The 26961-nt window shown below is 37.2% G+C and overlaps 1 protein-coding gene across 3 annotated transcripts in view; it reads right to left on the reverse strand.

Annotated features, from left to right (window-relative positions):
- Positions 1–26961, reverse strand: part of BABAM2 (BRISC and BRCA1 A complex member 2) — a 401404-nt gene that overhangs the window by 317703 nt on the left and 56740 nt on the right. The gene's annotated exons all lie outside the window — the stretch shown is intronic.

The following is a 26961-nucleotide window of genomic DNA, read 5'->3' on the forward strand; positions in this document are numbered from 1 at the left end:
CAGTTCTTATTTCCTTGCAAACGTATGAATGATTGGAGCAGTGCATCAGAAAAACTTCTAACAAAAATATTGAAAAGCACTTTCATTTAGAAACAAAAAGAACTGATACCTTCTTTTAAATTAACATTCACAACATGCAGTCAAAAGTGCTACCTCCTAATACACTATACTGGAGAGGGTTGGCACGCCCTCCTCTAGGAAGATCTTCCCAACCCTGGGATCGAACCTGCCTCTGTCTCCTGCATTGATCCCCAGGCAGGTTCTTTATCACTAGTGCCACCTGAGAAGCACATAAATATAAATACCAAGGTAGAAAAGTAGAAACAACTACATCCACAGTACACGCAGATTTTGTTAATAGCAAACATGACTGTCCAATCGCTGTCTGCTAATTAATAAGCCTTTATCAAGGACTGATTTTCTAAAGATAAAGTCCAGACCTTGAAGAAATTAAGCATACAAACCTTCGGTATAATGGAAAGAACCTTTGGCTCAGAATCCAAAAAGTCAGGTTTATATTCACAAGATTTCCTAATTATTTATTAGTTCAAGTCATTTGGGCAAGTTTTAACTTCTTCAGTATTCAGAGATTCCTCATCAGTTAAAAAGGAAATATAATAGTACTGACATCACAAGTTTGTTATGAGGGTAAAAAAGATAGCATGTCTAGCAGATGTCTAGCATACTGGAAGCACTCAACAAGTCATACAGGAGTACTACCACTGTTATTACTAGTATTATATTCAAGCATAAGACAAAAACTCCTTGGCAAATTTGTCCTATAAGTTCTACCTCTTTGTTCGTCCCCTTTTTCCTTCTTTAACTTCCTTTTCTTTCCCCTCTGCTCACACAAAGAATTAGTCCTCATCATTCCACTAACAGATAAGCATATCCGCACTCTGATACACATAATGGGTTCTAGTGTTTAAGACTGTATCTACTTGTATATATGCACACAACCGCTGCACCCAGGTACACACATAGTGTTATATCAGTCCAATCATTTTAACTGCTCAAACAATAATATCTTGGTAGCGACGTCTAAATTGAAACATTCAGACTTCAGTTTTCATTTGAGCCTAACTAATCCTGTGTACTATGGATTTCAATTCAAACTCAACCAAGTCTAAAAATACGTACATGACTGTCACTTTTCTCACTCCTCTCTTCCCCTCACTGACTTCCCTATTTCTGAGGATGGCACTGCTACTGCTTAATCACCCAGGCTGAAACTTCAATGTCATCTTTGACCTGACCCACATCCTTATACTCTTAGAAAACAAGTCATCTCAATTCTTCCCCCAAAGTGCTTCTCATATACTATTTCCTACTGCTAACTGCTCAACCCAGGCTGAGATGACTTAGTCCATATATTTGTGCATCCAAAGAACAAATATTTGAACTCTCATCTAGGCACTATGCTGAGCATGAAAAAGCAAATGAAGAACTCTGTTCTTAAAAAAGCAACAGACTAGAAGAATTATTACCACACCTCCGTAAGTGCTCTCCCAATACCTCCAACCCATAACACATGCTATCACAAAGCAAATCTTCTTAAAGTACTGCTGTGCCTCCAAAAATTTCAAATGGTTCTCTAACAGAGTAAGAGCAAACTTTTCAAAATGGAATTTAAGGCCTCCAAAACACAATGTTCCTTATTTATCCACCCTTTTCTTTAGATATCTAAAAGCCAATAGTAATTTTCTATTCCAACCAACATAATCTACTCACTGACCTCCAAACTATGACACCTAGTTGAAATGCTCTTTCTCTTTGCTCAGTTCTTATTCATCCTGTGTGAGCCCCTTTAATTACCTTCTCTTGTATGACGCCTTTCCTAATAAATCCAGGACATACTGATCCTTGTTATTTGTGAAATTCAACAATACTGATCAGTTACGCCATTGAGTGAGAATACTTGACTGGAGGCTTACACTTAAGTGGCTCCATTCATTTTACAAATTCATAATAAACACATGGTATATGTGAGGCATTATGATATACATCATGTCAATACAAAGATGGTTAACCTCAAGGAGCTCACATTTAGTAAGAGGGACAGAACACATACACTGAAGCACAAATACACAGCAGTACAAAGTAAGTACATATACTTGATCTTCCTACATATCTTACATGCAGTCAGAGAATAAACATGCTCATACTGACTTCATGTGTTTGACAGGGCAAAATATAATACATAGAGAATATATTCAAGAAATGTTCAATATATGAAAGAAATTCTATTTTCTGAATTGGATATCTAAGTACTGACAAAATCTACAGTAAGGAATAAAGTATAGAAGAGTTACTTTTACCACTTTCTGTAGTGAATAAATCTGAACAAGGAAATACACTCATTAGAAGCTGGGTGTAGAGTTAAATTATCAAAAGTAATAAAATCACTACACCTTTCCTTCACCCTCACTATCATCATCTCTGGTTTTTAACTATATCTATTACAAATTATAAACCTCCTTCAAATGTGCTAACTATAAAGTATTACCCTAAGCTAAGACTAAGAGGCAAAGATAATATAAATGTTCTAATTATTCATTCTTACTCAACTATACTCATAAGTTAATAAAACAGAGGCATTGAAGTTTTGGGGAAAGCCATGCTATAATCTATTGTGCCTTGATGCTCAAAAAATAAATAGCATGCTAAATTCCAATAGAAGAAATTTTGTTACTTTTGTTACTACAGGAGGACACAAAGCTGGATTTTCAAGTTCTCAAAGAAGCATTGTCAGTAATACATATTTCCAAACCACTAAACACTAGGAATCTGATCCAAGGATATCTACTCTTGCCAATTCTATTCAACACTGTACTGGAGGTTCTAGCCAGGGCAATTAGGCAAGAAAAAGAAATGAGTGGCATCTATATTGGAAAGAAAAAGCAAACTTATCTCTATCCACAGATGACATATCTTGCATAAAGAAAAGCCTAAGGAATTCACACATGCATACACACAATGAGAACTAATAAACAAGTTTTGCAAGGTTCCAAGAATACAAGACGGATGTATAAAATCAATTGCTTTTCTATACACTACCAACAAACAATCCAAACATGAAGTTAAGAATATTTACAACTATATCAAGAAGAATAAAATACTTAGGAATAAACTTAACAAAAGAAGTGTGAAGACTTGTACTCTGAAAACTATGAAACATTGTTGAAAGACTTTAAGAAAGCCTACATAGATGGGAGATGAACATCTCATGTACATGGATCAGAAGACAATATTGTTGAGATAGCAATACCACCTAAATTAAGGTACAGATTTAAAGCAATCCTGCTGGCTTTTTTCTCTCTGGGCATAAACTGATAAACCACTCCTAAAAATCACATGGAAACGTAAGGGATTCTGTATGAACAGAAAGTAATTCTGAAAAAGAGCAAAGTTGAAACACTCACACTTCCCAATTTCAAAACTGATTACAAATCCACAGTAATTAAGACAGTGTGGCAACAACATAAAGACAGACATACAGATAAATGGAACAGAACTCAGAGTCTAAAAATAAATCTTCTGTTTATAGTTAACTGATTTTTGGCAAGGGTGCCAGGACAACTCAATGTGGGTAAAAAGAGTTTTTCATAATTTGATACTCATAAGGTTGAGACTAAAGAAAAAAATGAGAGAGAAAGAAAGAGAATATAATAAGTGTTGGTGAGGTTGTGGAGAAATCAGAACCTTCATTTATTGATGGTGAGAATATAAAATGGCACCATCACTTTGGAAAATAGTTTGGCAAGTCCTCAGAATGCTAGAGTTATGTCATGGCTCCTCCTAAGTATATACCTAAGAAAAATGAAAATATATGCCCACACAAAAACTTTCACATGAATGTTTGTAGCAGTATTATTCACAAAAGCCAAAAAGCAGAAACAATCCAACACTCATCTGATAAATGAATAAACAAAATATGGTATATACACAGAATATTATTCAAGTATAAAAAAGATACTGATACATGCTACAATGTGGATAAACCCTGAAAACTTTATGCTAAGTGAAAACAGCCGGACACCAAAGACCATATATTATATTATTACTGTATTACTCCCCTTCTATGAAATGTCCAGAATATATAAATCCATAGAGACAGAAAGTAGATCCATGGTTTCCAGGGGTCTAAAAAGGACGGAATAGGGAGTTACTGCTAATGAGTTCAAAGTTTCTTTCTGTAGAGATGAAAATGTTCTGGAATTAGTGTTGATAATTGCACAACTTCATGAATGTATTAAAAACCACTAAACTATACACTCAAACAGTGAATTGCATGGCTTTATTTCAATAAAGCCACTATTGTTGTTTTTTACTCTGATGCAAAAATTCACCTCACTTTCTGAACTTAAACACAAATAAATTAGAAGATGTTTACTCAATGGTTATGAGTAAATTACTTTTTATAAATAAAATCATCTTGAAAATGCAATTGTAGAGTTCTCCATTTAAAAAAAAAAACAACTCTGCAATGAGTCCTTTTTAAAAGCAAATAATGTTTTTATAACATGAATACTTACAAAGATCTTTATTTTTCAAGAAGTTTCCCAATGGGTTTTTTTAAAGGAGAGTACTGGGTGGTGTTAATTTTTTTAATCTAAAAAAAAAATTTTAAGCTGCCAAAATTATTTAAATATACAAAAAAAAATTTTTAAGGAAACAATGTATACCAATGATTATATCCTCAACTGTAACAATCCTTTTAGAGAGAGAGACATTACCATACTACACAGAGTAAAAAATATTATACAAGTAATTTTCAAAACAAAAAATAAATTTAAAAGTCTTCCAGAATCTCACACTCTTAAACACTTCAGAATTTCTCAAACTCTTTACCTTCAACCTCAAAGAACTCCTAAAATACTTTAATACTGTATAGCCTCTTTGGAATAAAATGCAGCACTGTTTCCTTGCTAGGAAGAACAGTCAGTAAATCAGTCAAGAACATTTATTAAAAACCCACCATGCACAGATGCACATATTGGACACCTGGGGAGATATACAGGAAGTAGAAAGCACAGTCCCTGACCTCAAGGCGGAGATGGTGGAGAAAAGACCAACACAAATCACGGAGAAGAGCAATAACAACGTGTTTCCTTTATTTCACCCTGGACAAGATGATAGGAACTCAGAGGACAGATCCCTTGGATACTGCTTGCTCCAACTTTTCATAAAAAGGAAGAGCAGGCAAGAGAACAAAGGAATAAAAATAGAATCAGAGGCGATATAAGGTGAGGTTTAAAAAAAAAGTAAGTAAAGAAACAAATTCCTAGAATGGCTAGAAGTACAACAAACACCTAACAACAAAATGGGGCTGTTTGTAAGTCTTACTTTTCATGATTCCCTGAAAATTCACACACTACAACTGTAGGACCAATGGGGCAGAAATTCTTTTCTTTGAAAATACACGTCTACAATTCTTCATAAAAAGCACAATAGAAGCAAGAAAGTTTTTGTCTACATTCTTGTGTCTTAGCAGTTGACACTCTTTGGAACATACGAGCACCATCTCAGGAAGGCCCAGTCACCAGAGCTGCAGAGAAGGCCACTTGTCCTCCTCCCCAGTTACAGAAGGAATGCAGCTTGTCCCCAAGCTCCCTTCCTGATTTTCATCAATGAATAGTATCGTGCTACTTCGTCTACCTTAAAGCTGAAATAACTGCCAGGAAAACATCGTTTCAAAGAAACAATTCAAATGGCAAATGACTGGTGTCTAGGGAAGCCCACCAGTGATGGAAGAAATATTCTTTTCAGTGGCTACATAAAATGACTATTTACTGAAACTCTCAACTATAGGAAGTAAGGGTCAAACAAGAGTCTTGTGGAAATGCCAGGTTGAAGGAGATTTTCATTGGAAAGGTAGGTTTAGGCAATAGTTTTACCAAAGATTTTGGAGAAGTAATTCATTTCCAAGAGTTAGTTCTAACTCCTGATAAAGTGTTTCCTTCACTGAAATTTAACCTATCTTTCTCTGAAAATTTTATCTTTCTCTGAAAACTTCATCCACTGGTTCCTAGGAATTTATGGAACAAGTATAGGTTCACTTTAATATCACAGTCCTTCAATTATTTACAGGCAGTTCTTATGACCTCTCTTTCAACCCTACCAAGAGTCATCTCATAACCAGGCTAAATATCCCAGCTTCTTGCACTACTTTTCTTATGACTTGGTCTCCATTTCCTTTATTACCATTTCCTCTCTCTTCTCTGCATGTGTACCAGTTTGTCTACAGTCCTCTTTGAGGGTAATACCCAGAACCAAACACAAGATTTCAGGTGTGCTCTAAAGAACACAGATCAAGTAAAAAAAATAAACAAATAAAAATCCATGCCTTCATTTTAGATACTAAACTTGTACTAACAAATATGATTACATATTGAAGTAGCTTTTTTGGCAGCCATATCAATGTTAACTCATGTTATGCTTCCTGTCAACCAAAAAAGCCCCCAAACTTTCACATATACACTAATGCTAAGACTTGGTCTTAATTTGGACACCTGAATTTCAGAAGCCATTTTAGGATTTTAAATTTACCCCTATTCCACTTCAATCTTGTTAGATTTAGCCCTCTAGTTTACAGTCTATCATAATATTTTTAGGTTTATCATTAAGAGATTTTTAATTTTGTTCAAGCTTTTCTCTGTATCTATTGGTATGATCATATAGCTTATATTAGTCCGTAAACAATGGAAGTAACATTGATTTTCAAATGTTGAACCTGTTATCTATTTCTAGGATAAAACCCACCTGGTAGTGATCATTTTTTTCCCACTAGATCACTGACTCAATGGACATGAGTTTCAGCAAGCTCTGTGAGATGGTGAAGAACAGAGAAGCCTGGTATGTTGCGGTCCATGGGGTCGCAACATGGAGTCGGACATGACTGAGCAGCTGAACAGAACACAACAGATTCAAGGTGCTGGTAATTTTTTTTGAAGAGTTGCTTCTCTCTTCAAATGATGGATACTGGTTTATAGTATGCTTTATTTTTCCTGTACTTTCTCTGACTGGTTTTGCTATCAGGAAAATGTGGCCTTATAAAATCAGTTGGTAAACTGTGTCCATTTCAGTTTCTGAAAGAGACTGTGTAGAACTGGTGCTATTTCTTCCTTAAATGTTTAGTAGAATTCTCCTGAGACAATCTGGACCTGGAGTTTTACTTTTGAAATATTTCTTTTATAAACTATGAATTCAATTGTTTTAATAGATATCAGATTATTCAGATTATCTACCTCTTCCTGAGTGAATTTCAATAATTTAAGTCTTTTGAGGAATTTGTTCATTTAAGTTGTCAACTGAGTTGATAAAAAGTTAGGTTCAGGCTAAAAGTGCAAAACTACATTCTGTGGGCTGGATTCAAATGTCAGTATAGTTTTCAAAGCCTTTTAATGCTATCCTGGTTTTCCCCAAGTGTTTATTACCCAGAAACCAGTTGAGGACCTGGACAAGAGGCTACACTACAGTCCAGTTCTCAAAGACCTTGCCACATTGGTTTTGTCCAGTCCACACCCGGGCAGCCCGAGGATGAGCTTGAGATTCCACACACAAACTAAAGGGTGCTCTTCTCCAGCTCCCCCCGCTTTATGATTTCTCTCTAAACTCTCTGGCTCCCAGGGGTGCGTCTTCCTGGTGTTATGGTAGAAAAAAAGTAGGAATTATAGCCTCCCCGAGTGCATTTTCTAAGTCTATGTCCACCTAAAGATGAAAGAACAAAAGAAAAGAGTTATCCAGGCTGCTGCAGGAGTCCTAATTTTACCTGATTAGGGCCAGCAGTTTAAAAAAGCTCCATCCTAACCCCCACTCAATCCTTTTGATCTTCTGACCCAAGAGAAAGGGTTTTCCTTGAAACTTCTTCTGTCTACACCCTGCATGGTTCCAGGATCCAGGGAAAGGAAGAAAGATAGGATGGGAGGCAGGAAATGCACCTCTTACCTCTATATGGGCCATTCTTTAAGCTCTTATCTCTCCTCTTAGTATCTATTATTTACTTTTCTGAGTCCTCAAGTAGTTGCTATTTACATTCTTTAGGTATTCTAGACTTTTTAATTGCAACCACTGAGAGAGATAGGGTGGAATACATTTACGTCTTCTTATCTGTAATTGATCATTAATCTTAAGAAACAAATATTTAATAAATCATAAAATAATTAAATAAACTTAATTAATTTTAACATATTTATTTAGCCAACAGATACAAAATGGTATCATTTCAACGGATAACCAATATAAAGGTAATTAGTGAGATTTTTATATTATTTTATTAAGATTTCAGAGTCGGATGTGTCATATTTACATCAAACCTCAAATTCAGATTATTCATATTTCAAGTGCTCCACAGCCATATGTGGCTAGCAGTAACCACACTGAGCAGCACAGAGCTAGAGGAACAAATAAAAGGAAAGAAGAGAACAAAGGGAATGAAAGGAAAGAAAGAAGGGGAGGTCAACCTTCCATGGCCACTTCCAGGTAAAATGGGCTCACAACTTCATAAGCAGCATATTCTGTTGCTGGACAGTTATTAGTTGATGGATAGAGTACGTTCTTACATAGGAAAAATACATATGCCTGTATATCACTTTTACCTATTCATGGAAATCCTACCCTAAGCATTATTCTACATGGCAGTCCCTAAATCGTCTATCTGCAAATGACCTCTTCTTCAGATAAAATATGTCAGTTGTTTCAGTGGTTGGTGTACAATAAGAGACAGTCCTTAGGAAATTAAGCCTAAGCTACGTAATTCTTAGGTACATCAAAGGGAATTTGCTATGTTGCTGATTCTTAGAAACTTAGGCTAATTAGGGGTATAATGTCCCATCTTCAGATGCTATAATATGCTTTAAATGAACCTTTACCCTTGAATTTCTGTGTTCTTATTTCAGTACATAAAATAACAATATCTTGAGCCAAACGCTGTGAATTAGCATTACTTATTGAGTAATAAATATTCTACTGCAGACAATTTTAGTTGTAATAATTTTCTAATGCATATTCACAAAATGTTTCATTAATACAATTTATTACCAATTCTTTTTTAATGACTAGAATGTATCTGACACCATACAAAGAAAGTAAGCTTTCTCAACCTTTCTATGATTATTTTATAGTTTTTAAAAGTAGTTAGGAATCAAATATAATTTTTAAACAGTCAGTAATGATGACTGTCATGAAACAGTGAAAAATTGACATTAATTAATTTAGGTATAGCCTCTAAACTGCTATGCATTTACATTTTACTTTCTGTGAACTAAATATCATATTTGGGTGGATAAAAAGCTTAATCTAAAAGTACAGAGTAAGTAACTTTGCACTTACAGAGAATAAGAGACACTGTCATTTGGAGGACACTACAGAAAAAAGTCCTGAAATGTGAAGCAATACCAAACAAAACAGTACGTGATTATTCTATACTTGAAGAAGCTTAACAAAAAGAGTATGTAACCACTGAAGTAGTTACATACTGTAAAGATTTAGGTTGAACTAGCAAAATGAAAGAAGAATTTTTTTCTCATTTTCTAGAGAGATAATCTTGACTTACTAATTCACTCAATATCTCAAAAAATATTAAGCATATACAATACTCTGAGTCTTGTCAGTAACAGAAAAAAGAATCAAGAAATTCTATTTCAATAAAGCTTGCAATCTAGGAGATACGAAAATAACTATAAACACTGACAAATTATTGATTCAGTATAGGATTAGCCAATAGATACTAAAACCATTTTACAAAATCTTGTTGAGGAACCAGATAGTTTCGAACATCATCCCCACAGATACTAATAAACTACAATAGAAAAAAGGCTATCTTTATAACAGAGAAGCCTGGCAGATACTACCTTAATTTAACCATGTGGTCAAGCTTAGCAACACCAACAATGCAACAGGCAACATGGACCTTATGAAGACCGCACTGAGGAATAACCTCACTTGTTTAGAAAGTTTGACAAACATGTTTAAGCTAAATGCAGTCATGAAGAAAAGCAATCAGACAAACCCACAACCAGCCTAGAATCTTCAAAACCATAGATATCATGAGTGAAAAAAGAAAACAACAACAATGACAACAACAACAAAAAAAGGTTAGAGAACACTTCAAGATTAAAGAAAATGAGAGAGAGATGAGCAGTAAGGACAGTGATGATTCTTCCTTGGACCATAGATCAGCAGAAAAAAGCTTAAAGGACATCATCAGACAACTGAAAATATAAATATAAGCCACATATTAGATAATATCATTACATCAATATTCAATTTCTTGCGTGTGATAATGGCAGGAGATTCTGTAGAAGAAAAATGTCCTTTTTATCAGAGATATATACTGAAGTAGTACGTGTGAAGTATCAAAATGTCTGCAACTTTAAAATGATTCTACAAATAATGAAGACATAGAGATATAAATAAAATCTATAGCTTCATACATCTGCACATGTGTGTGAGTAAAGAGAGAAATAAATATGGTAAAATGTTGACAACTGACAAATTAGATACAGAGTTTACAGATATTCATCGTACAGTTCTTCCAAATTTTTATAGACATTATTTTTAAAAATAAAAATTTGACACAAAAAATGGTATAAGGTTAAAACAGATTAGTGTCACAGTAAACAGACAAATAACATGCCATGGAAATTCTGAAAATGGAGTAATTAGTAAGGAATGTAAGAGATGGCTTCATCAAAGAAGTGGCACTTGAGCTGTGTGTTAGATAACAAAAATGGCTCTAAAGGAAAAAAAAATCACAAAATACATTAATATATTCTCTTATAAAAAGTGAAATAACACAGAATATATACCAAAAAATTAAAGAGTGAAAAAGATTTAAAAATGAATTGATGAAGGGAACATCATGAGCAAAAAGCAGAGTCGCAGGAAACCCAAAGCACATGTAAAGAAATGTAGCAGACAACTCCAGGGCTCCCAACACACCCCCTGGCCCCCCCACCGCAGCTCTCACTGCAGCTCTGGATTCCACCTGAGCTTCTTAACCTCAGTCCCATTGACATCTGGGGCTCCATACTTTGCTGTCCAAGGCCACCCTATAAGAGGGATGTTTAGCAATATCCCTGGCCTCTACCCACTAAATACCAGCCAGCAGTGCTCTCCTCTGCCCTTGGCTGTGACCATCAAAAGTATCTCCAGATACTGCCAAATGGTCACTGGGGAGCAAACCAACCTCCCTGCCCCAGACCCCACTCCCATTCCCCTACCTCACCTCTTAATTCTGCTACACACCCCCTACACACACACACACACACACACACACACACTATAAACCAACAGCCACCCAGCTTAAGTAACCTCACCTATTTCCCTAAGGGCATTCTCTGGCCTAAAAGAGAACCTGGCCAAAAAACAAAACAAAAAACAAAAAGGCTACAAAAAGTGAAAGTGAATGACACTAAGACTAAAGGATGAGAATGGATATGTAAACATTCCTTGCCCTTTCCTTGGGACAGTATGGAAGAGTTCTACAGTTGGAACACTGGAAGTACGGTTTAACCCCATTTGCCCACAGCAATAACCCACTCATTTATACATCTTTTTTTGGCTTTCTGCCTCCCTTGTCTCTCTTCCCTACTCCCTATGTTTCCAGGGATCACCTTCCAAATAAACTATTTGTACCCAAATCCTGTTTCAGGCTCCGCTGTTCTAAGTATCCAAACTTAAGGCAGAACATGTGGCTGTTCAGAGAAGAAAGGTATGTTCCTCCTGGAAAAATGAAATGTTTAACCATGACTGGGCGGGAGTTTCCATAACCATTTCGCTGACAGTTTTTTGCTCAGGGCTCTGTCTGAGCCCCTACAGTTTAGTGTCATGAGACTGGGCTTCAGTCCTTCCACTTCTAATCCACAACCAGAAAAGGAATGTAGAATCCCTGTACCCAAAAGGCAAAAAATAGAACAGAAGGCTAAACAAACAAACCAAGCTACTTCAAATAGAGAAAAATGGTTCACACTATTAAAGCTACCTCTACCAACTTAATCAAACCAAAGTGTAGGTTGAGACCTGAGAGAATCTGGCTCATCAACTTACTAGAGACAGACACACAATTTTGCAAAGTGCAACAATTTCCTGCAAAAAACTCCTTTCCCAGTTGTTCCCTGGAAGGAGAGAAAGAGTGAAAAGGCTAGCTGGAGGCCCAGGGCAAAAAAAGTACAAGATGAGCCTGGAACATCTGGTCATGCCAGCAAGCAAGAAAGCTATCAAAGCTTTTGCAGTCATACTGAAAAGACACAGGAACATCACAAAGAAGCTCTCACTAGCCGAAGATGGGTCACTTCAAGCATCAACAACAATAAATGTATTGGGGTGAAACACATTAATAACCAACTAAGTCAGTCAGGCCCATGTGCTCAGTCGTGTCCGACTCTTTGCGACTCCACAGACTGTAACCTTCCAGGCTCCTCTGTCCATGGGATTTCCCAGGCAGAAACATGGAAGAGTTTGCCATTTCCTCCTCCAGGGGATCTTTCCGACCCAGAGATCACACCTGTGTCTCATGTATTGGCAGGCAGATTACCACTGTGCCATCTGGGAAACTCCAATAACCTGTTAACCATGATTTAACAATGAAACACTAAAACAATCAAGTTATCTTTGAAAAATGCAAAGGAAACTACTCATTTTGGTAACCAATATCATACAGGATACACAGCAGTGAAGGAACATGCTAAATCACATGGCTGAAATCATCAAAATTCAGATGGGGGAAAACTCTGTAGGACAAATGACCCAGTTTCTTCACAAATAGACTGAAAAAGAAAGAGAGAAAGAAAACTGAAGAAGGAGGAAGAGGAGAAAAGAGAACAGGACATAAAAAACCATGAAGAGAAAAAGGAAAAACAAGAGAAAGAAGGAAGGATAGGAGATGAGATGACTATAAATAACGCATCAGCCTATTATTGCAATGCATACACTCTCACTATCCAAACAAACTGTGAACACACAAACACATTTTGTTTACATATGTATGTGTGTGTCTGTGTGTATATATTGACTCAGGGAAAGCTGAATACTGCCTGGTAATGAAAGATTGTATTAGCCTCTTTAAACTTGTATTCTCCACAAGTTGAACATGTAAGTCCATATCGTTCATAAAAATCTTAAAACACAGTCAAAAATACAACCCTAGAGTAAGTCATTTAGAGACTTTTCAATGATTGTACATATTACTGAAAATCTCCTTAACCATTTTTTGGTTTATTAACATATGTATCCAGAAGGACATCACAGAGATATGGTCAGACTTTCTGCTGAAATGATTTCCTAGGTCAGCTGATGTATCAAAAATAAGAAATAAGTTAGTTTGGCCTAACTTGTTTCTAAGTAAACCTATGCCAGCTACTAAACATATAACATGTTTTAAATGCTCTCAAACCATTTGCTTAACAATCAGCTCAAAAATAAAAAAGTAAATAAAAAAACAATCAGTTCTTGAAGCTTAACCAGCATCAACACAAAAATTAATCTGTCATTTTAAGAATATATCTCTCTTTTTTGAACAGCATTGAAACATGTATATTATCTAGGGTGAAACAGATCACCAGCCCAGGTTGGGTACATGAGACAAGTGCTCGGGCCTGGTGCACTGGGAAGACCCAGAGGGATCGGGTGGAGAGGGAGGTGGGAGGGGGGACTGGGATGGGGAATACATGTAAATCCATGGCTAATTCATTTCAATGTATGACAAAAACTACTGTAATGATGTAAAGTAATTAGCCTCCAACTAATAAAAATAAATGGAAAAAAAAAAAAGAATATATCTCTCTTTTTTCTTTAAATACTGGGTCCATGATTTTTCTCATCTGTAGTCTGCTTACCCACCATTTCTCAACCCTAATAATTCTTTGGTAATTCTAGTAATTCCAGCAATTCCATTTTCCAAAAAAGATCACCACTATAAAAAGAATCTTGGTTTGGCTAATTAATTCAAACAAGAATTCCACTAAGCATTCCTTTTAGTACCATGAAACTGTCATACAGATGAGGAAATAAAGTTGTTCTGTCTCTGGGACAAAAATTATTTTTTGAAGAGCACTCTGCAATGCTGTCTTATGAATGATAAGATTCCCATTGATTACAGTAGCTATACATCCACTTACCAAAGAAATTGCTACAACTGGTAGTGGATTACATGACATCAAAGAGTCTACAGCTCTAAAAATAAAATTATTTTACTTCAGTTAATTATTAGGATGACATAAGTTCTAACAAATCAATGTGTCTCATAAGAGGAATTACAGCAAGACTAATAGGTTGAGGGTAGAATATTCTATTTTAATTAAATTTGCTTTTGATCATATCTAATTTCTGCAAGATTCCTTTTGTTTCATAAAATAAAACTGAGTATTTTATATTTAAAGATTATGCTAAGGTCAAAATCTTTTGATAATTTCATTCCTAAATAAACATTAAGTACATTTTTAAATGAAAAGCCAATTCTCTCATTCAAAAATACCCAAAGAGTTTGGCTCTACATAACTGATCCATTTTATTATCTTGACTTTAAGTTATCTTGACCTTTAAATTTTCTTCCCTCATCTTTCCCACATTAAAAAGAAACCATCCAAGTGATTTTGAAAAGTTGCTCAAAATTGATGTTTATGATCTGACTGCAAATTAAACAACAGATTTTATTGTATCACAAAGATAATTAAGACAATGAAAGATGTATTAGGCCAGATAATAGATCTGAATCATAAAGCTATGTTGCTAGGTCAAGGTCTATAAGATAAGTGAAGATCACAGGCTTAAAGACACACACAGTAAAATCAGCATTTCAGACTATTCTCTACATCTCGGGGGTGACATAGCCTTTATATCTCACAAACCTGATTAACTTCTCATTCTGTTTTCAGCAACTTCTGCTTGTAATTTCTGCCTTCAGAAACAAAACAAATACATCCAGCCATGAGCTACTACTCTTCAAGTGTCCAAGAGAGATCCACACAAAAGTGGAAGCATGTCAGTTAGTTTCCCAATCAGGTATTAGTCAAACTGACCACCACACCTTTCCCAGCTGATGTATGACAGAAGGCATGAGTGTTCGATGCTGTGTTTACTTCCTATTCAGCAATGCCACTGCTTGTCCTTATTTCCTGCATGACTTTCTCACCATGCTGATTTGCCTTTATCTGATCCTACTTGGAAAGCCAATTATGAGTGTATGGTAATAAGGACAGTAATTCTTTCCTAGCATGGTAACCGCAAGAAAAGCGTGAGGCTTGTACTCAGAAGTTTTGGATTTGGATCCCTGACTTCCCAATTATCTGACCTTGTTGCTTAGACTCTGTAAGCCTGCTCTTGTATGTGAAGAAGCAGAGCCACTGGCCCTCTGAGAGCTGTCGGGCAATGAGAGTGAGATCATTTAAGTATAAATACTTCAAAAAATATGGAATGCTATACAATTGCAAATACTTCTTTCTAATTCCTAGCTGAATTATACGAAGCAGAAAGCAGCCTTAAGGCTGATGTGGCCACAGCTTGACAAAGGCAAATAACACTTGCCAAAAAATCAGGAGAAATAACCACAGAATGCTAGATGGGGAGAAAAAAACCACACCAATCTTTCTTTCAATTCTGAGTTCACTGTTTAGCAATGTGTCTTCTGCTGACTGCACCCACTGGCATAAACCAGAGCACCAGCGGCAGAATCAAACAAGCATACAAAGAACAATTTCAGTCCGGGCCCCGTGCTTCAGCTCCCACAAAACAGGGCTTGGAAGATCGTGCAAAAGCCCACTCATAAACTTTCAGAAACTCTGTGAAAACCAAGGACTAGCCTGTGGAATTCATGAAAACAAAAAAAAAGAATAATACTTCTCACTGTCAAACAACTCTGAAATGCCCAGCAGCTGGACCAAAAAGATGCTAAAAATAAATAAATAAATAAATAGTGAAGGATCCTTTTGAGTTCACACACGACAAGAGTCAAACAAGCCTAACAATGAACAAAAGCAAGTTGTGTAATCCACGGACGCTAAAGTGGGGGTTAAATCTATCCAAATGAATGAAAATTTAGAATGCTGAACAATAAAGATGAACAGATTAAATAAAATTCTTCAAAAGTAGATAAAAGAAAATGCTTTACAGAAAGCAAGGAATGATGAAGTTCATAAAAATAAAACCACTACCAAAGAACAGTTAAAGCTCTAGCCAACATTCAAACAAAATACCCCCTGAAAAAAAAGAAAACTGAAAAATAAAGCAACAGAAAATGAACAGTTTTTTAAAAGCAATGGTATCATAACAGGTTTTCTGTTTGATAATTTAAATTCAAACTGATAATAACAAAGGATGGAGACAGTCAAGCACCAAACACGAAAATTTCGCAAATCAGAAAGAAACAGATCAAGCAGGATCTGTAAAATCAAGTCATTTACATGCCCCGCCATTTTCAGGGAAGGGTTGGAGAGGTACACAAAAACAAATCACATCTCAGAAGTGCCAAGGTCACTGCAACACAGTAGGGGGGCAGGGGGGGGGGGGTATAAGAAATAGTGAAATCCAAAAGCACCTAACAGAGACCAAGTGAAACACAGTAGAGTACCTTTATAACACAGGGGCAAATTCTATCCTGACAATAATACATGAAGCAAAGGATTGATACATCATGGTTACTTTGTCACAAAAGTAGCACTCTTTTATCCAGTAATAGTATTTCAATGAGGCTATAGCATCTCTCTCCTTACAACGGTAATTAAAAAATTCCAACTACGAATTAAATATTTTACTAAATGGAAAGCGATCTAAAACTTTCAGATTCCCAGACTCTTAAGAGTCCACTTAGACAGGGAGCATGTAATTCTTCACAGAAATAAACTAACTTGCATGTGGCTGGCGGCCAGACTGCTGGATGGATACAGAAAACAATTCTTTTATGAAAGCAATGCCAGCACTCAATTCATAACACGTGTTGAGTCTTCAATGTGGACAAAAGCCCTCTGAAGGTCCTTAACTAAAACTGGAGGTGTGTTCCCCTTTTCTCTCAAGAAAGCTGCTACTTAAAAACAATGTTCCCAGGCAAAGGTAGGATCCTTTTCATTCCCCAAAAACCACAGGCAGCTGTGTGTTATTGGAAATCCTGAAGAGCCATGCTGAGGTTCAGAACTCCCACACAGCCACGGAGGTCCAAGGCACCCCTCTGGGGAGGGTCTCCTGTACTTTTGAGGGTTCCAAGTACTTCACACCGACAGTATGCACTTGAGGAAAGCACGCCATAATGACTAAATACCAAGCTTCTGTCTTTCTTCACCAGAGTATCTGTCAAAGGCAAGACCCGATGGCAGGTTATCTGTACTGTCTTCAATACTCTCCATCAGGCAGCCAGGCCCTCTCCAGACCTTCTGCTTCTTGAAAGATGACCTCAACTCCAAACTCACCCAAACATGAAAATAAATAACATAATTCAAAGATATATTTAATATATATACATATATAATTAATAATAGATCATCGATGTGAATTCCCCACCTTTTTCCCTCAAAATTCACCCATTTCTATGTGGCTTAATACCATCAAAACAAACAACCCAACCAAACAATGGGCAGAAGACCTAAACAGACATTTCTCCAAAGAAGACATACAGATAGTGAAGAGGCATATGAAAAAATTTTCAACATCAGTAATTATCAGAGAAATATCAAATCAAAACTACAATGAGATATCACCTCACACCAGTCAGAACAGCTATCATCAAAAACTCCACAAACAGTAAACACTGGAAAGGGTGTGGAGAGAAGGGAATTCTCCTGCACTGTTGGTGGGAATGTAAACTGGTGGAGCCACTATGGAAAACAGGATACAGGTTCCTCAGAAAATGAAAGAGAGACACACCATATGATCCTGCAATCCCACTCCTGGGCACACATCTGGAGAAAAACATCCAAAAGGGTACAGGCACCCCAATGTTCACTGCAGCGCTGTTTAAAACAGCCAAGACATGGAAGTAACCTAAATGTCCATTCACAGAGGAATAGATGAAGAAGATGTGGTATATGTATACTGTGGAATATTATTCAGCCATTAAAAAGAAGGAAACAATGCCATTTGCAGCAACATGGGTAGACCCAGAGACTGTCATACCGACTGAAGTTAAGTCACTTATATCTTGTGATATTGCTTATATAAGGAATCTAAACAGAAATGATACAAATGAACCTATTTACAAAACAGAAACAGACTCACAGATTTAGAAAATGAATTTATGGTTGGGGGGAAGGGGAGAGAGAGAGTTAGGGAGTTTGGGATTGACGTGTACACACCGATATGTTTAAAACAGAGGGTCAACAAGGACCGATGTATAGCACAGGGAACTCTGCTCAGTATTAGGTAACAATTGAAATGAGAAAAGAATTCAAAAAAGAATAGAACTGAATCATTTTGATTCCGTCCACCTGAAACTATCACAACATTGTTAATCAACTATACTCCAATATAAAATGAGAAGTAATTTCCCATTTCTCTCCTAATCCTTTTGTCTTCTCCTCTTCCCTCTGCAGACCTCACCTCTAGTCTCTGCCCTGGGTCCCACCTCTGCCGCCCCCCTACAGGCTCTTAATCCACTCTTGTTCATCAGTGTCTGTATTCTAATTACTAAAGCTACCTAACAAACTGCCCCAAAACTCAGAGGCTTCAAACAACAACCTTCTTACTGTGCTCACAGACTCTGTGGGTTAGAAACCTGGGCAGAGGAAACGCCCTGGGAGTCCACTGATTAGGACTCCACACTCTCCCTGCCAAGGGCACGGGTTCAATCTCTGGTTGGGGAACTAAGATCCCACAAGCCACAAAGCACAGCCAAAACAGCAACAACGAGGGGAAAAAAAAAAATAGAGAGCGAGTGAATGCAGGTGAGTGATTCTTATACTCTTCACAGCATTGACTGATACCACTAAGTGGTACTCAGCTAGTGGACAGATTAGTTTGAAGGGTCCAATATCTGGGCTGGGATAATCCCAAGGCAAGAACAGCCAACTGCAGTGCCTACACGTGAACTCTCCAGGTGGCCTGGCTACCAGACAGCCGGCAACTTCAAGGCAGTCAGACTTCTCATGCAGCGGCTCAAAGCGCCAAGCACACGTGTCCCTGCTAACAAGACAAAAACTCAACTATCTTTGATGACCCAGCCTCAGAGGTCAAACACCATTATCTGCATCATACCCTACTGGTCAAAACAGTCACAAGCCCACACAGATTCAAGGGGAGGAAAATTACACTCCAACTCTCGAAGGAGAGGTGGCAAGGTCTCACTGAGCACAGAAGAGCAGGCAGAGCAGGGGACACTGCCATGGCCATCTACAGACAACCTGCCACAGCCTCCCGCTCCATTGCCTGCTTTGCTTCAGTTTAAAATCATGCTCAGTCTAATCAAATCTCTCTTAAAATGTCTGCTGAGGGCTGTCCATAGTAGGCTTCAATAAACAGGGAAATTTGACAAAGGTAAGAGAATGAGCGAAACTTGGGGGCAGAAAGCAAATTATGTGCCCAGGGGATAGCAAGTAGACTACACTGGTAAGAAAGAGATGTTCAGAAGGGAGAGGGCAGATAAAGAGATGAAAATGAAGGGTAGGGACAGATTGTTCAAGCAGTCTTGTTCAGAGTTAAAAAGTGGGCAAAGAGAGAATGTGAACAACATTACGATGGTGCCAAACAGCGGAGGCCCTCAAGTACTGGGCTTCAGAATTTGGACTGAGGAGGTGCTCAATAATGACTGGATGAGTGGATGGGTGGAAGTGCTTTGAGATTCATGGATCCTTACCTCTCCTTTCTACAGGAGATGGCCAACCCTGAGAAAGCAGGTAAACGCTCTGATATCTGAGGACGACTGCCTGGAACTTGTCTTACCAAACAGTAGTGAAATTATACTCAGAAAAATAGAAAAAGGAGAAACAGGAAAATAACAATAAAAAATTAGCCACAAAAGAAACCATTTTGCAATTTGCTCTACATTAGGATGACCAAATTGTCTGGTTTCAACAACAATGAGCATTCATTCTTCATCATGACAGGCTTTAGGCATACCGTCAAGCAAAGTATTTAATGTCTCACTAATCATTTCATGATCTGCTTCTCCAATCCATCCTGAAGATAGAATCAAAAGCGATGCTACCCTCAGGACAAATTCAATTAATTCTTTCCTTCCCAATATACTATACTTATCATTTTAAAATAAGAGATTCATTGATTAAGAGTTGTTCTTACAAAGTTAAGTCATTTAGTCCTGTTGTAGCCAAGTGTTGGCAAAACTGCCTTTGTGAGTCTTTTTCCTGTTTCTTTCTAAATATGCATGTCAACCTGGTAGATTTATATAAACTTTCAGAGCTCTCTTTCCCTGTCTTCAATGCAGAAACCATGATGCTCTTTCTCAAATATCTTTAGATAACCCACATCCTACTCAAAGTCCCTCTGAAATTTAATATCCTTCCAATTGAGACTTTCCACAAAAATAATTCTTTTAGTGCTCTGGTTTCATTTAATAAACACACACTTCTTTATCAGCTACTGTGTGGGGTATACAGACCTTAGAGATCTCAGGGATACCACCCCTGGAGTTTAACAGTGTATTATTTCAGGAACCACAGATTTGATTGGATATAAATAATCTGACTAACAAATTCCCCCATGTCTTGAAATCCGAATTTCTTCCTTCATGCTGTTCTTAGTGCATTAGTAGGATTCAGGCTCTTTATATGATGATACTGCCCAAGACATTTTATATAACATTATATAAATTATATAACATTTTGAAAGTTCACCTTTTTTCTGTAAAGAAGCACAATTTATCTTTCCTTTCCCCTCACCCATCTTAAGAAGCAGAACACAAAAGAAACCAAGAGCTACACTAGTGATGTTGAAACTTTACAGAAGATGGGGCTTTCATAAGATGAAAGGAAGAAGAGTCAGAAGTAGAAATGATGTGTGCCAAGACAGACTGAAGGATGCAACTTAAAATAACTCACCCATGGGTTTGTATTCCCTTATAAACAAGTTTTTTAGATGAACTGGGCTAAAGGTAACTCCTATTCTATGTGAATAAAATCAAGTTGCCCAAATGTGACCTCTGAGTCATGAGAAAGGAAGAAAACTATTCTAAGATCCACAATATAGTTCATGGTATGACATGAACTATGTCATGTTTGGCATGACAAATGCCAAACTATGGCATGACAAATCAGGACAACTACGATGACATTTGTCTTTACATTCAATAGTGAAGAAATATGCTTTAAATTATCACTTATTTCAAAGAGTGAAAATCCAATGCAAATACTGAAGTCATATCCAAGGTGAACAGTCTTTAATAAATGCTGGTAACAGGAATTGAAAATTCCCACTGTTAAGACACACAGAGAATAAATAACTGGGCAACAACACAGTCTAAGTCAAAAGGCCTAAGTCAAAAGAGCCTTGAATATCAAAGCCCAAAATAAAACAAAGCACTCTGATGTGACTCTGAAGACTTAAGCATGACTTCAATCACAATGCAGGGGAAACTTCCACTAATGCATATACGTGCATCAGGGACAAACCAGACAAGATTTACTAGTGATGTCAAAGATCACTAGTTTTTGCCCTAGACCAACAAAATGGAAAGGGTCATTTCAAACTGCTACCCAGCACTTTTAGGAATTGCCAAAGTTTGAAAGATTTTTGTTCTTTCAAAGGAAGAAAGCACCAATGGATAACAATAGTGTACTTCCTGGCCTGAGGAAGAGGGAGATGGGAGCTCCCTTGTTGCACTTCCTAGAGAAGGGTGCCAGCTGCCTTCTGCAGACTGAGATCAGATTGCCAAGAATTCACAGAATAGCAGTTATGACAGATGACCTAAAACACTGATCTGGGGCAAAGAGGATGTAGTGCAAACCACACAGGAACTGACAGGAAGTCAGCCCTCGGGCTGGCACTGACACATTTAAGAAGGCTAGGATTCCTAGACCTCTGACACCCAATTTCATCATCTTCCTTTGTAGGAAGAGTTCCATCAGATAGAATAGTCAGAAAGATCTTGGACAAAGCATCTTGAGGCCCATTCCTATTTAGTAACAGTAAGTGCCCCCTGCCTGAACCAGAGGTTTCCTCACATGTCAGAAGTCCATCAAAGATCCTATGGCACTTACTTGACCAAAAAATCACATGCTTGCTGGCACACACCTTCGTTTTCTCAGCCATGAGCCCACAGAATGCCATAAATGATTCACAGGCTGTGATGATGGTAAGAATAAAAACTAATATTTGGAGTTCACCAAATAATGAGTCATACTCCTGGAAGAAAAGAAATCCTTGTAACTGGCAGCCCTATAGGACGAAATTTTCAAAATTGTTTTTAACATTAATTCCATAAAAGTTGGCAAAAAGAAAACGATTGAGAAACGTGATATTTGGTTTGCTTACGCCTTATAAAAGTCCAGTTCATGCTCCAAGAAAAAGAATGAGTAGGATATCTATTACCTATTCCTAGACTTGCCTTCTGGACTCACTGCTGCCAAGTTACTCATTCTCCCACACAACACTTTCCATACTAATTTCGACCCTTAAAAATTAAAAAAGAAGCCTTGCCTTCTTTGCACCCAAATGCCAAAATGGAATCTTTTAGTATTTCACCTTTATAAAGGGAATGTTTGAAAACAGGCCTCTCTGGCTGTGACATCAGTGAGTTACTGAGGCCTCCAAGGGCCGGAGGAAACATTCCCAGTCCCTCGCAATGCTGCCTACTCCTACGGTACAATCTGGCAATGGCCAGGGACCAAGTCTTTAAAGCTGTTTTATGGTATTTAACATATGGTCATAAATTGCTCAGTGCTCTAAAGAGGGGCTAAATTTGCCACCCCTATTGATGAGAAATGTTCTTATTTATTTAAATTTAGTGGTAAATTGGCACTTCTCCAGATGAAGAGGTTTAGGCATAAGTACAAAGGAAGAACTAACTAGAGATGGAGTTGGAACTTTTCTATACACTGAATGCAGCCACATCAATTTAGGTTTACAGCACCACTAGCAAACAGGGTTTCTCATACAGAGTGACAGTAACAGGGAAAAGAGTCTAATTTCTAAGGCCCAGGGAAGGAGAAACTATAAATTTTATTCAGACTGCATGAAAACTTTTTTTAAATTCCTTCCTCTTTCTCCTCAAGCTAACTCTCTTCCTGTGTCCCTTCTCCTTCCCAAAAAGTAAGATGTATGTGGTCTTCACCTGAAATCCCATATCTGTAAAACGCTCTGGAACTTCCTGAATCCTTCTGCATCTACCTTCCTATTTTGCCATATTTTTGGTTAACTTGTTTATTTTTTTTTAATGGCTCTAATTCCCCATCACTAAAGACATGAGCATAATAAAACATTTTGTTCTCTTTTTTTTACAACCTCGCCTGTAGCCAAAAGCAGAAGAAAAACAAGAATTTTATTTATTTGTTTCTGGTGGGGTGGTTACTAATGATATTAACACGAATGGCATCAAAAGGGAAATGGGAAGGATAAAGTCACTGCTGGTTTTCTTTTTATATACTGATATAGAACCTGTAGAAGAATCAAAAGATTTTGCTTGATTCTGGAAATGTGAAGAAGGCTTTCAATAAATTTGACAGCAACCTGGGAAAAGTATTAAAAGGGCTGTTCTATGAAGAGTTAGGCTGCTTATATCAGACAGAAGTCTCACTTTTTAATTTCAGTAGAAACAGAAGAGTCATATCTACCACACAAAGAAGTATATAAACAGAGACTGATTATTAAGAACCAACACATACAAGTTAATGTTAATGATGTCACATACTAGGAAATTTAGACATGGTTCATATCCTTTGGGAGAATGGAAATGTCAGGTTGGTTTATTTCTCTGCCTTGGTTCTTGTCTTGTTGTAACAAAGATTTGGTATGGCAGAGGATCTAATTACAGTTCAACTAGGCAGGATTTCTAGGCTCTTGCAGAGGTAGCAAGGATTTGAAACAACAGACTAGTTACAATTCAGTTACAGCTCAAGTAGACAGAACTTTTATTAAACTAACAGAAGATAATACACTCCTGACATGGGAGCAGGTAAACCCCGACAGAGAAGCCAAGATCCCTCTTGGCTTCCCTTTTTATACTTCAACTCTTGGTTCTGGCCCTGTGCAAAATAGAGCCTGTACCTACCGCCAATCAGGAAAGGGAATACAAATAGCCGTATGCTCAATGCCAATCAGGGAAGGGGTGTGTCTGGACACATGCAAATTAGGGCTTTTACATATTCATCCAGGTGGGCCTGGACTGAGAGTTTTGATTGACAGTTGCAAGTTAATAACAATAGGTTCTACTGCATGTGCCTTTCCTGTAATTCAGTCTATTATAACCAGATGTATGTATGTATAGAATATTTATGAACCTTTAATGGACTCCAGGCTGCCTAAGGTTACTTGAGGATATAGCTGTACATCAAGGGCACATGTGACCAAGTTGGAGAAATCCCTAAGGTTAGTTTGTATCCACTGCATGCCTAGGGAGCAAGTGCAGGAGTTGCAAGTCTCTGTGGCTATTTTTGTAGCATATCTGTGAGCTCTCCTGGGTGTGTCTGGGGTGGGGTTTAGAAATCAGCTTGCATCCTTTCCAGCTAAGCCAACCCTTGTTGCTCATGTCTAACTTTCTACCTAACAGAAATATGAAATCTCAATTATTTCCTCTAAAATAGACTAATGACCCAATGAAAATCAATGGAGATCAGCAATCAGAAAATACCACCTAAGAGAGTCCATGGGGTCACAAAGAGTCGGACATGACTGAGTGACTAACACACAAATCCTGCCATGTAACCTACAGTGATCTGGAGTACCATCTGGAATGCTCATCAAATGTCCCAAAAGGTCTTATACTACCTTCTGCAGAAATATCCTAGAGGCGAGAGCAGTTGAATGTACTTAAGGACCAAAATGATGAAGAAAAAGGGCTAGTCCAAAACAAACAGAAGCACATCCAGGCCCTCCATACATTTTCATTAAGAATGTGACTTCTTGTTCAGTTGCTCAGTCATGTCTGACTCTGCAACCCCATGGACTGCAGCATGCCAGGCTTCCCTGTCCTTCCCTATCTCCTGGACTTTGCTCAAACTCATGTCCACTGAGTCAGTGATGCCATACAACCATCTCATCCTCTGTTGCCTCTTTCTCCTTCTGCCCTCAATCATTCCCAGCATCAGGGTCTTTTAGAATGAGCTGGCTCTTCACATCAGGTGGCCAAAGTACTGGAGCTTCAGTTTTAGCATCAGTCCTTCCAATGAATAGTCAGGGTTGATTTCCTTTAGGATTGACTGGTTTTACCTCTGTGCTGTCCAAGAGGCTCTCAAGAGTCTTCTCCTGCACCACAATTCGAAAGCATTAATTCTTCAGGGCTCAGTCTTCTTTTATGGTCCAACTCTCACATCCATACATGATTACTGGAAAAATCACAGCTTTGACTATATGGACCTTTGTCAGCAAAGTGATGCCTCTTCTTTTTTAATACACTGTCCAGATTTGTCATAGCTTTTCTTCCAAGGGGCAAGCATATTTTAATTTCATGATTGCAGTCAATGTCCACAGTGATTTTGGAGCCCAAGAAAATAAAATCTGCCACTGTTGTTCCAGGTAAGGTTCTAGCTGGCTTCCTTTAATTCCTAGGTCAGACCAGAATTTTAAAGTCTCTGCTTTATCTACTCTGAAAAGCTTCAAGTCTCTCTTTTCTGATATTAAGACACTATTGCCAGAGCCATAAGCTTGCCAAAAAGGGGAACGGGGGGTAAATTGTCCAAAGATAATTAAGGTAAGCATGTATTGAATTGACACCAACTTTGTACCCTCACAGGAACACTACACATTTACCTAGACAGTCCAAATCATAACCCATAAAACAAGTCACAACAATTTTAAAAGGATGTAAATCATACAAAGTATGTTCTCTGACCATAGTGGAACTAAATTCAAAATCACTAAAAGAAAGATATCTGAAAAATCAAGAAAATTCTGGAAACTAAATGATATGTTTCTAAATAACCCATGGGTCAAAAAAGAAATCAAAAAGGAAATAAGAAAATATGATGAACTAAAATGAAAATATAACATATCCAGATTTCTGAGACAAGGCTAAGGCAGTACTTAGGTAGTAATTTATAGCATTAAATATTGATAGTAGAAAAGAGAGACCTCAAATCAGTAACCTCAGCTTCTACTTAACAAACTAAAAAAAGAAGAGCAAGAAAACTCAAAGAGAAGAAAGAAATATTAAAGATCAGAATAGAAATCAATAAAATAGAAAACAGAAATATAACAGAGAAGATGAATGAAGTCAAAAGCTGCTTCTTTGAAAAGAGAAAATTAAAAAATCAGCCAGACTGGTAAAAAAAAAGAAGAAGAAGAAACAAGTCACCAACATCAGGACAAACAGATGTGACATCACTGCAGACTTTACATATTTTTAAAAAAAGAATATTATTTTAAAAATTATGTCAATACATTTATCAACTTGTTTGAAACAGACAAATTTCTTTAAAGATACAAACTACTGACACTTGAAAAGTAGTAGATGACCTAAGCCTATATCTATTAAGGAAATTTAATCTGTACTTGAAAGCAGTTTCACTGGAGGATTCCATCAAACATTTAAGGAAGAAATAATATTAATTCTTCAGAAACCATTCCCAAATACTGAGGAAAATGGTTCACAATTTTCCTTCATGATTCTTTCACAATTCATTCTATTCTGAAATCAGTTTTGCTATGATGCTAAAACCAGTAAAAAGTATAAAAGAAACTACAAACCAGTATCATCCATGAACATAAATGCAAAATTCTAAACAGTTTTAGCAAGTTGAATTAACATATTAAAAGGCTAATACATCATGACCAATTGGAGTTTATATCAGAGATGCAAGATAAGCTGAATATTCAAAAGTTAATCACCATGTTAGTAAAATTTTTTAAAATCACATGATAATCTCAAGAAGA

This window comes from Odocoileus virginianus, chromosome 2, assembly GCF_023699985.2.
Source record: "Odocoileus virginianus isolate 20LAN1187 ecotype Illinois chromosome 2, Ovbor_1.2, whole genome shotgun sequence".
Classification (NCBI taxonomy): domain Eukaryota; kingdom Metazoa; phylum Chordata; class Mammalia; order Artiodactyla; family Cervidae; genus Odocoileus; species Odocoileus virginianus.